Raw genomic sequence first — 15,157 nt, forward strand, 5'->3', positions numbered from 1 at the left:
CTCTACTAAAGAATTATTGACCCTATTCCTATAACTTGCAATTTATCTGTGCAAGCTCAAATAGTGAAGATAAAATCTGAATTGAACCCTGAGTCAAACACTCAGAAAGACTAGCTTCATGTGGTAAGGTGCCGCTCATTATTTATCGCCTATGGGGGGGCTGGAGGATTTTGGTTGTGTCACGACTTAATTTACCTGCTTCCCCCATAATATACTTATGATTCCTTATTGACAGTCAATTGGCGGTCAGTTTTCTATAGTCTTCCTTAAAACTCTGATAGCGACAACTGATCAGCCTTCGTTCATTGAAAACCATGTAAATCCCATCCCCCATCCCCCATCCCCCATCCCCCATCCCCCTCCCCCCTCAAAACAAAACAAAAACAAAAAACAAAAAAAAAGGAAGATGAATCGTCCCTCCCCCTGTGATAAATAAAGTGTCTGGTCTCTAAAACTCTTCACATAACTAAATTTTGGTAGTCTGGTGCTTATTTATTCCAAATTGAACTCAAATCATGTGATTACCTCTACAAATTCAATTTGGTTAGCGTCTAGTTGACTTTGATTGCCTCAGCAATAGATGTAGCGCCGGCTTCACTCATATCATTGTCAGACAAATCCAAATTGGTTTAGCGTCTCGTTGACTTTGATGGCCTCAGCAATAGATGTAGCACCAGCACCACCAATACCATTGTAATACAAATTCAAATTGGTCAGATTCAAACAAGTTCCAAAAGACTTTGCTACCGTGAGTGAAAATCACTCAGTGTCTTTTACATTCGTTAATGGCCTCTAATACAACTTTTCAACCACTGCCTTCATTTTCGTTCATTTGCTAAACTCTTTACGAGAGCCACGACTTGTTCATCGCATTTCATGGCTGAAATTCCGCACGAAAACAAAAGTACCTCTTCAAGTTTAACAAAGTACCTTGGATCGGAAACTAGTTCGTCAGGTCTAATTTCCTTGCTTTGAATCTGAGCACAAATGAAGAATACTGCAAAGAATTCTTGAAAAAATTTACGCAAGAAATCCAAATTCAGTCAACTCTTTTGCGTGGTTTCCCATCTGAGTTTCATTAAAATCCAATTTGTCGTTAAGTAAACCATTCAACGCTACCAACCCGAGGCGATTCAATTGCGGTTTGTAAAGATCTGTCCGGTCTTCCCTTCTTTTTTCTATATCTTCTCAAGACACATTCAACCATATCCAAGTACAGTTGAGCTAAAGCGTGCCTTTCCTTAAAGTACTTGGTGACAAATCCTCTCACATGGTGTTTAGTAAATCCTTAGATTTGAAGCAGCGCGTCACAGCATTTCTCACCTCTTTTACAGCTTCGTGTCAAGCTGTTGCAACTATGTGGCATCTGTGGAGTAATCTTCCATCAATTAATTCGGAAAAATCGACAATTTACTGAATGGTAACCCATCCAATCCATCCAATATCAATAAAATGATATTGTTGTTTGACTTCTTCATCGATGTCTCGGGGCAGAAGCTGCTCATCAATGACTTCCCAAACATCAGAATGGATGTCTGGACATTTAAGCAACAATACTGCTTTGAATGCTGTGGAGCCACAGCCCTGAGGTTCTTGCCTTTTGGTGGCCTAGTCGTAGGCGTACTTTTTACAGTAGGTGGTTTTTCTCATACCAGGTTCTCCTTCAATCAACGCTGTTCTCGGCGCTGAACACTCTTCATACGGGTCTAGTATTGACGACATGTCAAAAAATACGTCAGTGATTTCTCCTCTCGTTTTCTTTCTTCTGACCAATTTGAGCCTTGTAAAAATATTGCCAAGAAAAAACTGAAACTCTTCTCACCATGGAAACGGTGAGAGCCATCCCTCGCGAGTCTTGTACAGCTGGCGAATTCCATTGATAAGCTCAGTTGGATCAAAAATACCTAACAGTAGTAAAATGAGTAAGAAATCTAATGAATGCAGCATTACGAGTAAGAATCACATATCAGTAATCATATGCTTGCAATATGCAGGAAGTTTACCTCCATGGACATAGTTAATCGAGCTGGCTTGCCACAAGTCTACTGTATGTAAGTGTTAGAGTGTCTGAAGTAATGAACGGAAGGTGGTAGGTTTGAGTCCCAACAGAATAAAAGTCGTACGCACTCACTAACCATTTCTAGTGTTCTTATTGGTTCTCTCAATTTCGGTTATATGAAAATGATTTATCTAAGTGTCGCTCAGCTAAATCTATTTTTGGCTGGAAGCAATTACTTCTTTTTATACATTGGAAATTAACCAAAGCAAATGCTAGTCAACGTCATATTGGTAACAAAAAGTGAAAGTCAAAAAGTTTAATGTAACTTGATTAAATGGGACTTAAATTTTAAGTTTAACTTACAGCGCTAGCCTCAGGTCAACGCTTTATGGTCAAGAAAAGGTATAACGTTGTCACAACAGAAAGAACAACCGGTTACCTTAAAAATTCCATTATAGGAATTACAGAATTTGTGTCGAAATATCTACGCTTTAACAGGATCTTTCATTACAAAAACTCAACTTCGACTGCGGGTCTGTTTAAGCAACCATAATACTGGTTTCTCCGTTCGCTACCACGCAGCAAAACATTTGAACATTAGGGTATAACGTTTTACTGACTTAACCAAATGTTTGTCTCAGTGGGAATATAACTCTTAACTCGTACACTCAAAGCGTGAAATTGAGGTCAGGATATTGAAACGAAAGCTATCCTCGATCGCAAGCTTTACTCTGTTCCAGTTAAACAAAACACTAAATCAACCTGTTCCCAAAATTTTTCGCTTGCCTATAAGTTGGAACTCAAAGACGCCTGATTGCTTGACTAGTAAGTATTGAATGTCGTACCCTTAAACGTTTCTTCGATCGTAGATTAATGTATTTTGTGTACAGCTGAATAAACTGCTTGCGTTGAATTTTCATTCAGCTTCGGACGTAGCTTAACTGTTGCTTATGTGATTCAAGTTTTGCCGTATTGACGATCAGATATGATATTGACTTCAGGTGGCTTTAATTTGAAGAAAAATTGAGAGTTAAAACGGATTACCAAAAAGTGAAAAAATTTAATAACTCATTGATTCCATTCGCTCTTGTTTCTGACTTTAATTGAAATTTTGATGTCTGGAATAGCCAAAGAAGTGTCGGGAATTTCCCAGGTATATTTCAGAGCCAGGCGAAATGAATTGATAACGGTTATTAATTGAGTCAGCTCATCTCTGGTAGAGGAGGTGGCGCTTATACAGTCGTCGATGTAGCGACCGTAGAGTTCAGGTTTGGGGCCGTTGTATTGACTGAAAAATTGATGTTCGATAAAACCTACGAAACAATTGGCGTAGCTGGGTCCCATTTTGCTTTATTAAAAGCAATTAACTTTTCTACCCCGCATTTTTTACCCCATGGCTCAGGTGTCATCTTTCCTTGAATGTTTTCTTCAATACACCCATTTCATTTACATAACGATAAAGCAAAAAGACCAGAGTGTCTATTAAGAAGCTTTTAACAAATCATATTTTATTCCAGCGTCAATCTGAACTACATATTAACCTAACAATTTTTTTCTGCTTCGTGAAGCCTCTGAGTTTGGGTTTGTGTTTGGGTTTGGGTTCGACTGGCTTACGAAATAAATGAACTGTACGATAGTACCAACAAAACAGTACGCGACCCGACCCACCCCTGGCCCGTTTTTTTCACTCGGCTGCTATCATTGCATCATTTACCATAATTACACTTTGCATTTGCAGGAATTGTACGTGAAAAGTTAAGTGGTTTTTTTCAAAGACAATACTCTGGACGCCAGTAATAGCAATGTACACTGTATGTCCCGTTACAAATCCATTTATTTCCTCTTTCACGACAAAGCGCAGTTTACGTGACGATAACTACCAATAATTCCCAGAGCACTAACTATTGTTGACTGTTCAAAATTGTATGTTTCAACGTACATAAGAAAAGCCCTCGAAATGAACAACTCGCTCAAATGGGCTCTTTTCATCAAAGTAAGCGGTCAGATAACAAGCAATACGCTGTGGAAGCGAGGTGAGGTTTTTTTTTTGAGAATTTGACGTATTTTTTATTCCTTAGAGCGCTCGTAAATATTCCCATACAAACTCTTATAATTCCGCCATGACCGTTATTGCGTAAGATGATCATCTCACAGCTGGAGCTTGGGCCGCCTGTGCCTCTCCAGGCTACTCGAGAGAGCACTAATGATTTGATAAACATCTCCAGGGGTAAAACCTGTGCATTTTAATGAATAGGTGTTAAAATATTATCACACTTTCGCGACATGCTCCTGATTGTGGCGACAAATCCTAGGAGATAAAGTTATTTACCTGCATAAATCAGATCTTAAAATTTAGCTTCTTTTGGTCTTACCATACCATGTATTATGTACTGCAGAAAAGTTAGGTAAAAGTCATTTCCCTCTGGGCAAAAATCTTCAAAATTTTACAAACAATTTTCAGCGAATTCATCTCTCAAAGCTAAGACGATTGCACAAGTAATGTGCCAAGTATAATTTTTATTAGGATAGGGCTAATTTTTAATTAATAATACTTTCAGTGAAAAAGTATTTCGAGTTAGTATCGCAGGTAGATGCGGTCTTAGGGAAAGCAGTTTATGCGCCGGATAGCTTTCCTAAAAACCAAGCGGGTTTTGCGGCAAAACAATTTTTTAGCAATTTACTAAAACTGCAGACAACTACGGCACACAGAACGAGATCTCATCAATCTAGTTAATTGGATATTTTCCGCACTATCCTGCCTTTCAGAATTGAGTCAGAAAATAAACTGAACTCCAACGCTTGTGTCGAGCATGCGTGTAAGTGCTAAACATGTTAAAGAGAAAATGAGAGTATACTTTATCGGTAAACTGATAAAAGCGTTACAGCGTTTAAGAATATAAAATCAATTGAGTCATAACGTTCCAGCCTAATTGCTTCACACAAAATGGCTTTTTCTACCAAGTAAGCGTGTGAGAAAAAGGTGATTCAGCCCTGAAACTTGTTGTGGCAAAGTGTTCAAACTGTTAGCCGGTCATATACCGCGGATTCTATCTAGCTACACTATTAAAACTCTTTCCGGTCAGGCCTTTGGCAGATCGTGCAAAATTGCACGATGACGTAAACCTTTTCGGAAATGCTCGTATTACGTCCGATCGCTCTGAAATTCCGACTGTGGCAAGTAAACATTCTAAGCCAATCACATAGCAAATTTCAGCTCCGAACTATCAAAATTGACCTTCGGAGCCCTTTCCGGAAATCATTTTCGTACGACTTCAATCTGCGATAATGGCGTCTGGTGCGAAGCGCCAGAGATACAGCGTAACTGAGGCTTTAGACATCATTTTTGACGATGGAAGTGAGCATGGTGGTATGTCTAGTGGTGAGGAATCTGAAATAGACAGAAAACTGGAAAATCCTAGCGAAGAATCGAGGTAAGTAATCTATAAACATTCTTGCGATATTTAAATGCGTGACGCACGTGATGTTGAAACAGCGTAAAATTAAATTTACTTTTACTTTTCTCGCTCGAATCCTTGTTTTTTGCCTTGAGATAGACCTGTAGATGTATATTTGTGAATGTAAAGCAATATATATTGTGATCAAACATGATTTTGGAGCGACAGAGTAAATAATCTTCAATGGAATTTGACAACGCAACGACCTAAATTATCAGCCGATGACAGATCGATCGCATGACGCATGCGCGTCCGAACTAAATCAAAACAAATCCTTTATTTCAAAACGATAGTTGTATATAGATCGACCTGTATATTATCTTGTATGTTTTGTATGTTTTTTAGATGTGGTTCTACTTGATACACGCTAAAAATTCTCAAAAAAAACAAATTATGCTCGAGAATGAGTGGAATGATATAAAATGACAGTTTCCGGTTTCACTTCTGAATTGCTCTGAAGGCTTTTGATATATGTTGCGCTTTATGTATTTTGAGGTTGATTATCTCATTTGTCCCTGTTTCAAGGCAAAATTTCAGAAGTCAAACAAAGAAATATAGTTCCAATGGTTGCACTGTAGACTTCAAGAGGGATTAGTAAATTTGGGCTTGGGGCGATGATAAGATAAGGTCAGACTAATTAGTCCGTATGTCAATCTTCAAACAAAGAACAATAGTTCCAATAGTTGCACTGTAGACTTCAAGAGGGATTAGTAAATTTGGGCATTTCACTTCTGAATTGTTTACTCTTGAAAATACTGGTGTTGCATTGCACGTGAAAGGCTTTTGATATATGTTGCACTTTATGTATTTTGAGGTTGATTATCTCATTTGTCCCTGTGTCAAGGCAAAATTTCAGAAGTCAAACAAAGAAATATAGTTCCAATGGTTGCACTGTAGACTTCAAGAGGGATTAGTAAATTTGGGCTTGGGGTGATGATAAGATAAGGTCAGACTAATTAGTCCGTATGTCAATCTTCAAACAAGGAACAATAGTTCCAATAGTTGCACTGTAGACTTCAAGAGGGATTAGTAAATTTGGGCATTTCACTTCTGAATTGTTTACTCTTGAAAATACTGGTGTTGCATTGCACGTGAAAGGCTTTTGATATATGTTGCACTTTATGTATTTTGAGGTTGATTATCTCATTTGTCCCTGTGTCAAGGCAAAATTTCAGAAGTCAAACAAAGAAATATAGTTCCAATGATTGCACTGTAGACTTCAAGAGGGATTAGTAAATTTGGGCTTGTGGTCATGATGAGGTCAGACTAATTAGTCAGTGTGTCAATCAGTGTTGACAAGATATGTGTAACACATCTCAGATTTGTTATCTTTCAACCAATTTTTTATGGAGATGTTGCCCATATAACAAGGAACCTCTTAAGTTAATTTTTGCCTTATTACTTTGTATTATTTGGGTATCACTTAATTCACAGTTCAAATTTAGATGATATTTTATGCTAATTAATGTTAGTTTGAAAGCATTCAATGAGTTGTTTCCTTTTTCTTGGAGAGGAAACATGCATTTCAGGAAAGCTTATTTACTGCTGTTTCAAGTGAGGTATAGCTTACTTCCCTTGTGTAAATACTTGGTGAGGAATAAATTTTTCAATAATCTGGGTCAGTTTTTATGGTTTTAGGGTACAGTTTGGAAAAAAATTCTAATTAATTCCATATTTGTTCTTTTTCAGCCAGAGTCTCTGGATGTCTTGCCCATAAGATAAGGAATATTTTATCTTAGAAATGTTTCCTTTTTTACTCCAATCCATTCAGGCTCAGGCTGTTTCAAAGTCAAAAGTTGTACAATAATTTATGCAAATTGTATGCCATTTTCTTAGCATGATTTAAAATCCATGGATTTTTGGAGGCTAAATATATTTTTTCTGAAAAGCTAATTTTGTCCTCTTTCAAATGAGATATAGCACTAATCACTAGTGTAAATACTGTTGACAAAAAAAAATAAAAGAAAAAAGGTTACCATCATTTGTCCTTTTTCTATGCTTACCCGAAAGAGTTAAATCCTCGACGTTTGCATACAACTGCTTGTCGTACGTTGTCATGTTGATCAGCTTCTGCAAAAAAGAATAATATAATAATCAGCATCATTAAAAAAGTGTTCCTCTTACGTTATAAGCGTTTATCCTCACAAGTGGCCAGTTTTTCACACCAAAACAAATTCAAGAAAGTATTTTATGGTGACGTCTGCAACTCTTTGTGCGTCTCAATACAATTTTGCAATAATCCTACGATCTTTTAAATAACCATAATGAGTCAATTGTCGTTGGGACATTCTAGTTCGCTTCCTCCTTGTTTTTCGTGTAGTGCTAGCTTCAGTGACATAACAAGAAGATGCAATCCCAACTTCGTAAAAATTACGCTATCTAAGCTAAACGCTATTAAGTTTAAAACCCTATTTAGCTGAGCCTAAGCCAGTCGGTCTAACGTGAAAAGAAACTTTCATGTTGATCAAAATTCTCACCTTGTGTAGGGTTTCCATGTCCTTAAGCTGATTTTTCAATTCAGTAAAAGTTGGTCTTGCATCTGGGTCATTCTTCCAGCATTTCATCATAATCTGATACCTGGTATTGTTCAAATGATCTGTTAGAGAACGCGAAGTGAACGTTTCCTTGTAGGGTAAGAGAGAACGAATTGAAAAAGCACTTACAATTCTTCATCGACGTGTTGTGGTTTAGGCATCCTGTATCCATCCTGAAGTAAGTTTGCAATTTTTCTGCCACCCATTCGTGGGTAAGGTGAACCACCTGGAAGAACCATAAGGCCATCGAAATATAAATGTGACGAAAAAACGACCTTCACTGAAACACCACCCATGTCATTTGATGTAGTTTGAAGCTCATTACGTTTGTCTAACTGAACACGTTACATTGCTTAATTGAACACGGTATATAGCAAAAAACATCTACAGGGTCTTATAAATCTCCATTCGATGTTACCTATGGTAAAAATCTCGTACAGCAAAACTCCATCTGCAGAAAGACAAATCAAACAAATATATATTGGGTGACTGAAGACATTAACATTTTATACGACAACTAAAATATATGTATTCTTTTACAAAGCATAGAATTCATTTCCTGATTAAAACTGATAAAACTTCGAGAAAGATGTTTTCCGTCTTGTCACGATTGTGGGACGAAGGAAAAATTTTGAGTCCCCACGAGGAATTGAACTTCGGACCTTTGGATTCCGCGCTCCGATTCTCTCTCTTGTTTTTATTTACAAACATGACTCTATCGACATTGCTGATCCTTGCAGTATGCAGGACGCGTGTCATATGAACTAAGTAATAGATCTAACTCACAGTGGTATGAGCATCGGAGCGCGGAATCCGATGGTCTGAGGTTCGATTCCTCATGGGGAGCGAGGATATTTTCATTGTCCAACGCTCGTGAGAGGATGAAAAACATCTTTCTCTATTTCATTACCGAGCCCAAAACTTACCCTCTCTCTTACTCTATTGGTAAAACTTGTTGGAAAATTGCTACGGGTAATAATCAGGTATACTTACACATCACTTTTGGTGGTATATTTACCATACATCAAGGCCTCATAAGCTGTCCACTTCACTGGAAGACGGCCCTAAAGATTTCAAACATCACTTTTTTGAAACAGCTAAAAAATTATAGGAGGCGACCGGTCAAAGACAGTGATATTTAAAAGTATAATCGTATACGAATGGCTGTTTTCATTATGGTCCCATCCAAGGATTTTGTAATCGAAATCAGGAGTATATCGGCTCTACCACAACAATGATCGTGAAAGATCAGTAAACTGAACGATATGTAGTACCGTCCCCACCTCCCCTCTTTCTTCATTACCTTAGTCTTTCGTTCATAAATATTTTCTTGCTGCACATCTCTGGCCATTCCGAAGTCTGTCACTTTACAAGTTTCCTTTTGTCCAACCATCACATTACGGGCCGCAAGGTCTCGGTGAATGATCTAAGAACGCATTGATACGAGAGCAAAAATTAGCGATTCCAGAAAAAAAAGGACTAGAATGAAATGATTCAGATAGGAAAATAGAAATATCCAGCGACATAATATGGTGTGTGTATTTCTCTTTCTTCCAGATGGCAGAAAATTAAAATTACTAAAATTACTGCTCCATGTTCCAAAGAGAAGCAAACTACTTTATTTCTGTAATACCTGGTTTTTTCATAGAAAGCTTATCTTAAGATTTTATTCGGAATAGGATTCTGTAATGTAGCAGTTTAGCAACCAAAGACGAAATTTTGAATTTCAAGTTTTAAGAGGCGATCTCTGTAAGAGCGGTCCAGGGCATTTCGCATCGGAAAAAAGTTTTCCCTCAAACTTAGCCCAATAAACTATCTTTGGTAACAAGTAAATAAAACCACATTAGTTTCTGGAAATACGTCAAAATAAAATTTTTAGAGCTCTCAAAAGTCAAAGCTGCAAAAGGCCCTTTTTTGACCTCTTGCGACATCGAAAATTTCAAAAGTTGAATAGCCCGGTCTTCGTATCACACCGCATGCAGCAAAAAATATTTTGTATTCTTAAAGTGTGTGATATATAAGGTGTATAAAATGCATTTCAATTTTGATCTTCGTTTATTCAGAGGCTCGTCATAATTTATTTAAAAACACTTGTTGGACAGCTTTCTGAAATTGGTTAAAAGTACTCTTTCTTTCTTGGTTGATATTGCTCAAGTCCAGACCAGACCATTAAAAACTCCGCTTGATTTCTGCTAATAAGATGTTTGGCTGCAGAAAAAAAATAAAAACATCTTGCACTTATTGATTTTCTTCGCCGAGGTGACTTCGAACTTCTAGCGATATTGCTAGCGTGACAGCCGATTATGCAAATTAGTTCATTGAGCAAACTCCGACCGTTTTACATGGGTAACTCAATAAATCTTAGATTTTAACCATTTTAAGTAGATATACAATATAGTAGAAAATATAGTGGAGAGAGCTTTAATACCACACCGATTAATACCTTAAACATTTTAAAAGGCCAAAATTTGACATATTTTATTTTCTCGTGACGAAGACGTCAACAACAACGTATCGAATATCATAATTTTGATTAGCGCTCGCAAACCCCTTTTTAAAAATTGGGCTTCTGTTATTTCATATTTGAGTTCTGATGGCTTACGCTATTCAAACCTGTATGAACATTTCAAAACCAAACTACAGGATTCTATTTAGTGTAACCGGCGATAACAGCACACACACTGAAATACACCGTGACCACTGTCACATAATTCAATTGTGTAATTATCCTGAATTGCTTCTCCCTTCGTATTAAAGCAGCGATAACATCGCCTTTTGGATCAGAATTCTGGTCGGCAGGAATAGGAAAAATTTTGTCTGCACACCTGTCTTTATGAAAGTTTCTATTCAGAACTCTAGGGAGTACTTGTAGAAAAGGACCCCGCGATTTTTGAGGAAATAAATTATTACGTTACGTGTCACCTAATTTTTCCAACAATTAGCTATATCTATATTGTAAAGCGCGTAATTTTATTAGCTGTAATTCTTATGTCTCTTTCGGTACTGGTTTGCTTGGGATTAATAACGCTAAATTCTTGAAGCGGTATTCGCCACAAGAAGTTCTGTTTTCAGTCGCGTTCCTCAGAAACTTCGTTCGGAGACTCACGAGGAGTTTCCGGTTTGTTTAACTTGCCACAGAGTACTGACTCAATAAAGAGTCATCTCTGCTTAATTCATTTGTCAAAAGAGAGTTTCACAGAAGGAGAGCTTATCTTTTCAAGGGCTGGCCTGTTCGATATAGAAGACTCAGTTATGGCAAAAAGTGGGTCTGCGCAAAGCATAGGCACACTTATGAGAAGTTCTGGCCCCAAAGTTCAGGGTGCCAGTTTCCGACGCACCCTGGTAGCGATTCCAAAGGGGTAAAGAGCCGGTATTCTGTCAATTTGCAAATTTCAAAGGCCATTTCTAAGATGTATGGCGTTCTATAGAGGTTTAGACGATACTGCAGCTGAGGGAGCGGATGGTATCGAGGATTTTCTCCAAATTATAGACGAATTGGAAAGCGTGGTAGCAGAAAAGGACTAGTGTAAAGAAGTTCGGAAGAGGCTTCAGGAGAGTAAGTTGTATTTGAAGACTACATACTTTAATCACTGCGAAGAGGACGATAGCAAATGTGCCGATCACTGTAGGGTCTTTGCACTGAGCCATGCTGGTAACACTGACGTTCAGAAAGTATGCAGTCACAGTCACAACGTGAAGTGTGAGGATTGTGAGAAGCTGAAGAGTGTTCTTGAAGAAGTAAATGGCGTTATTTCTGAGTAAACAATGCAGTTGGGTAGGTTTCAAGCGGAAGACTATTTGTATGAAGCAAAAAATGCTGCCGCTAAGATTTTTGAATGGAGAGGGCATATCCTGAGAGCAGAAACCAGGATCAGTGCCAGCGGAAAATTGTCGATACTTTGGAGGGAGATGAAGCATTTATAATAGTTGACTGGTCAATGAAGTTCATAGCGCTGAAGTTCCGGGAAAAGCAAGCAGAATGGTTTCCCAAGAGGGAAATCAATTGGCATGTGAGTAGCGTTGTTGTAAGACAGGAGGAAAGCCTGGAAGTAACCTGATACGTACACCTTCTTAACAGCTGTAAAAAAGATTGGTTTTCAGTGCTGTCAGTCCTAGAAAATCTCTTTGTCTCCATAAATGTTGGGCCTGGAAAGTTTATTCGGTAAAATGAAAATTGCAATTTTTCCACAGAAAAAATGACGGATCTGGTGGAGGAGATTCCATTTTTCCCCACTACTGCTCGACGAACTGCATCAGCAGGAGAAAGCAATGATGGCAACGACGGTAGTTCCTATCAATGCCCTGAACCTGGTTGCGATTAAGATTTTAAGACCCAGGCCGACCTTGACTTCCATATGAACTAGCTAGTTCATCATGTAAGTCCTGTGCCTGCGAGCATGACTTAAAGTCTTTATGACAAAGTGAAGAGGTAGTGGGTTCATCACTTTCAGTCATTGTCATTAGAAGGTGAAAGTTCGACTGAACTGGTTGCAGTGGCCACAGAACCCTTGACAAGTACATCAAAGCTTCCCATGGGATGGGCTCTTCATAAGAGAGGTGCAAGTGAACGGCTTTCGCAAAACGTCAGGCAGTACTTGAAACAGAAATTTAATATCGGATGAGACACTGGCAGAAACCAAACCCAGAGAAGTAGCAAAGGATATGCGAACTGCTTGCACAATAGATGGAGAGAGAATGTTCGATAGAACAGAGTGGTTATCCAACATACAGATTCAGGGTTTCTTCTCGAGATTGTGCCTTAAACAGCGATCTAAAATACAACAAGAATCGGATGATGCCACCGACGCAGACGACCACTTGATAGAAGCATCTGCGTCTGATGTAGACGAAGGGTGTTTGAGAGAGGCGAGGAACACAGTAATGGATGAGATAGATTGAAACATCCAATCATGTTTGATATCTATGATGTGTACTCGTTGGCAAGAGAAGCAAGGTTGTCTAGTCCCAAAGTCAAGATGCTAAGAGACATATGCGAACATTTTGAGCTCGCATTCAAAATGCGAGATACAAATGCAGCACCTCTTGCAAAAATGGAGGAAATGATTTCGGAGTGCAGTTGTCATGCAATCTAGTTATGACGTTCACCCGTTATGCGAATGCGATATCTTTTTTTACAAGAACTCTTCAAACTTATGAACAGAGACTATTATGCAGACAGATGTGACGATCAAATATAATTTTTTCCCTTTCAGCGAGAAATCTGAGAAATCGCTGCTTTATTTAGACGTGAGAAGTATTCAGGACAATTACACGATGGAATTACGTGACAGAGTCACTGGTCATGTTGTATTTCAGTGTGTGCTGTTATCGCCGGTTACACTAAATAGAATCCTGTAGTTTAATTTTGAAATGTTCATACAGGTTTGAATAGCGTAAGCCATCAGAACTCAAATATGAAATAACAGAAGCCCAATTTTTAAAAAAGGGTTTGCGAGCGCTAATCAAATTATAATATTCGATACGTTGTTGTTGACGTCTTTCGTCACGAGATAATAAAATTTGTCAAATTTTGGCCTTTTAAAATGCTTAAAGTATTAATCGGTGTGGTTTTAAAGCTCTGTCCTACTATGTTTTCTACTTAAAATGGTTAAAATCTAAGATTTATTGAGCTACTCACATAAAACGGTCGGAGTTTGCTCAATGAACTAATTTGCATAATCGGCTGTCACGCTAGCAATATCGCCAAAAGTTCGAAGTCACCTCGGCGAAGAAAATCAATAAGTGCAAGATGTTTTTATATTTTTCTGCAGCCAAACATCTTATTAGCAGAAATCAAGTGGAATTTTTAATGGTCTGGTCTGGACTTGAGCAATATCAATCGAGAAAGAAAGAGTTCTTTTAACCAATTTCAGAAAGCTGTCCAACGAGTGTTTTTAAATAAATTATGACGAACCTCTGAATAAACGAATATCAAAATTGAAATGCATTTTTTACACCTTATATATCACACACTTTAAGAATACAAAATATTTTTTGTTGCCTGCGGTGTGATACGAGGACAGGGCTATTCAACTTTTGAAATTTTCGATGTCGCAAGAGGTCAAAAAAGGGCGTAGCTTTGACTTTTGAGAGCTCTAAAAATTTTATGTTGAGGTATTTCCTGAAACTAATGTGATTTTATTTACTTGTTACCAAAGATAGTTTATTGGGCAAAGTTTGAGGGAAAACTTTTTTCCGATGCGAAATGCCCTGGACCGCTCTTACAGAGATCGCCTCTTAAGCAATATTTATTTTTAAGGCTCACGATTTAACGTTAAATCGTGACCCCCCCCCCCAAAAAAAAAAACAAAACAAAACAAAACATAACAAAAAACAAACAAACAAACAAACAAACAATAAACATTGCTTTATTTGTTACCCTGGATTTGCGTATCATTTCCTGTTTTTGGGCGTTTTTTGCTGTTCACACACCAATTTGAACGTGATTTATGCAGCAAACGTTCAGTATATTAGTGGTTTAATTTTGTTCATCTTGTTGAATCCCTGGTGAAGTCTGTGTGATCAGACGAAACCGGTCGGATTATAAACTAAGTTGACAAGATCTGTTGCTGTCTGCTGCTCATTAGTTTTTATTTAAAAATTTTTATAAAAAATTGAAAAATGAACTAAGGAGCCTTGAGGTCCTGCGGCATTTTCATGATTTTGTTAAAATATTTCGTGGTTGTCATAAAATAACTGCTCTGATATATTTCTTTTGAACAATTTTCACGGTATTTTTGCCAGTAAGCTAAATGCAAATACAAATTTTTTTTATAACGGGCACATAAAATAGCATGACACCGTTACTATTTTCTTCCATTATCAATCATTAGGAGAAGAAGAAATATTATTAAATGCGTGATCGCGTAGTTTATAGCGATTCCCGAAATCCTAGATTCATGAAAGCAAGCCATCAACCTATACTTCTCTGTTTTTGTTTACTCGCATGATGTGGCTCACAGATAAAGATATACCAAAACTAATAAAAATGTTTTCAGTATGTTTGAGCTATTTACTAGGTTATCAATGCGCCAATAACTGAGACAAATTCTCCTTGCAGCGTTGAGTCCGTTGAGAGAAGTTCAATGTTTTTTACTTACGTAATACGTCAAATGATTCGTGAAAGAACGAATGGGAATTTCAGGAATTGTACACACCCTTCGTTTATG

General features: G+C 37.7%; 1 long non-coding RNA gene across 1 annotated transcript; it reads left to right on the forward strand.

The window, feature by feature from the left end:
* The first annotated feature begins 5,263 nt into the window (after nucleotides 1-5,263).
* On the forward strand, nucleotides 5,264-7,435 carry LOC136281540 (uncharacterized). Its single transcript, XR_010717832.1, has 2 exons — nucleotides 5,264-5,430; nucleotides 7,144-7,435. It is a non-coding gene; the product is annotated as an uncharacterized lncRNA (long non-coding RNA).
* The last annotated feature ends 7,722 nt before the right edge of the window (nucleotides 7,436-15,157 follow it).

This window comes from Pocillopora verrucosa, chromosome 6 (genome assembly GCF_036669915.1).
Source record: "Pocillopora verrucosa isolate sample1 chromosome 6, ASM3666991v2, whole genome shotgun sequence".
In the NCBI taxonomy this organism is placed as follows: domain Eukaryota; kingdom Metazoa; phylum Cnidaria; class Anthozoa; order Scleractinia; family Pocilloporidae; genus Pocillopora; species Pocillopora verrucosa.